The sequence below is a fragment of the Myotis nattereri genome (assembly GCF_964212035.1).
Source record: "Myotis nattereri genome assembly, chromosome: X".
Lineage (NCBI taxonomy): Eukaryota > Metazoa > Chordata > Mammalia > Chiroptera > Vespertilionidae > Myotis > Myotis nattereri.
In genome coordinates this window covers 152,655,455-152,657,144 of record NC_138078.1, presented here as the reverse complement: position 1 = coordinate 152,657,144, position 1,690 = coordinate 152,655,455, and the positions used below count along the sequence as shown (strand labels likewise).

The window sequence follows — 1,690 nt, the reverse complement described above, 5'->3', positions numbered from 1 at the left end:
GCTCCGTGCCCTGGAAAGACCTAAGAGAAATAACAACACAATAGCAACAAAGACCTAGCGGCCAGATTGCCGTGACTGAATATAAATTCAAACAAACAAACAAACATATACAGAACTCCTTGGGGAAATGACTCATTTCACTTCCGAGGCTGGAAATGTAAAAGATGAACCTGGAATATCCTGTCTTATTAGAAATTAAGAATTACAAAGTCACATTAAATGACTAAAAAACCCCATTTTTAAAAATATGTTTTTATTTTTATTTTTTAAATATATTTTATTGATTTTTTACAGAGAGGAAGGGAGAGAGATAGTCAGAAACATCGACGAGAGAGAAACATCGATCAGCTGCCTCCTGCACATGCCCCACTGGGGATGTGCCCGCAACCCAGGTACATGCCCTTGACCGGAATCGAACCTGGGACCCTTGAGTCCGCAGGCCGACGCTCTATCCACTGAGCCAAACCGGTTTCGGCTAAAACCAATTTTTAAGGGGATTCTACTGGCCCAATATTGGAGAATTTGAGCACCAAAAAGCATATTGACTGCAAAGTAGTACATCTATTTATACACCAAATATTTTAAAAACTCTGAGTTCATAATGGCACTAAAACATAAAACCTCGAGCATGGCCGGCACCTGGGGCGAGCGTACCTGCGGGCGGGGAGCGGAGAGGAGCCGCCGGGCCTCGCTAGGGCCGCAGCGGCAGCAGTTGCCCCCCCCACCCCACCCCCGCCCCGGCCGCAGTCATGAACTCCAACGTGGAGAACCTGTCCCCCCACATCATCCGTCTGGTGTACAAGGAGGTGACGACGCTGACCACGGACCCTCCGGATGGCATCAAGGTCTGTCCCAAGGAGGAGGACCTCACGTACCTGCAGGCCACCATCGAGGGCCCTGAGGGGACCCCGAACCGGAGGCCTGTTCCGCTTGAGACTCCTGCTGGGGAAGGACTTGCCTGCCTCGCCGCCCCAGGGCTACTTCCCAACCAAGATCTTCCAACCGATCGTGGGCGCCAACGGCGAGATCTGCGTCCACGCGCTCAAGAGGGACTGGACGGCTAAGCTGGGCATCCGGCAGGTGCTGCTGGCCATCAAGTGCCTGCTGATCCACCCCAACCCCGAGTCCGCCCTCAACCAGGAGGCGGGCCGCCTGCCCACGGAGATCCACGGGGGAGCGGGTGGGCCCAGCGGCGGGAGGCCCGAGGCCAGCCGCTCCCGGCCAGGCAGCCTCGGCCTCCTCCACCGACCCCGCGGCCCCTGGGGGCCCGGGCGGGGCTGAGGGGCCCATGGCCAAGAAGCACGCGGGCGAGCGGGACAAGAAGCTGGCGGCCAAGGACAAGAAGCGGGCGCTGCGGCGGCTGTAGTGGGAGCTTCCTCCACACCTGCCCACCCTCAACTCTGTCTCTAAGTTATTTAAGTTATGGCTGGGGTGGGGGAGGGGGGCACTGGGACCCGGGTTTGTTTTTCTCAATAAAGTTGGAAAAGCAAATAAATAAATTAATTAATTAATTAATTAAAACCTCAAAAAATAAAATAAAATCTCAATGGTCACTTTTGGAGGCTGCTAGGACACCAACTTACTAATCAATTCATCAACTAATTGGCAGCAAAAAGAAAAAGATTAAACATTTATCCTGCCTGTCTGTATTTCAGAGCAGCCAGAATTGATGAGAAAGTTCCTCATAAAG

The 1,690-nt window shown here is 53.0% G+C and overlaps 1 pseudogene across 1 annotated transcript; it reads left to right on the top strand.

The window, feature by feature from the left end:
- The first annotated feature begins 749 nt into the window (after positions 1-749).
- On the top strand, positions 750-1,366 carry LOC308512044 (ubiquitin-conjugating enzyme E2 S-like; annotated as a pseudogene). Its single transcript has one exon. The product of its transcript is annotated as a ubiquitin-conjugating enzyme E2 S-like (transcript).
- The last annotated feature ends 324 nt before the right edge of the window (positions 1,367-1,690 follow it).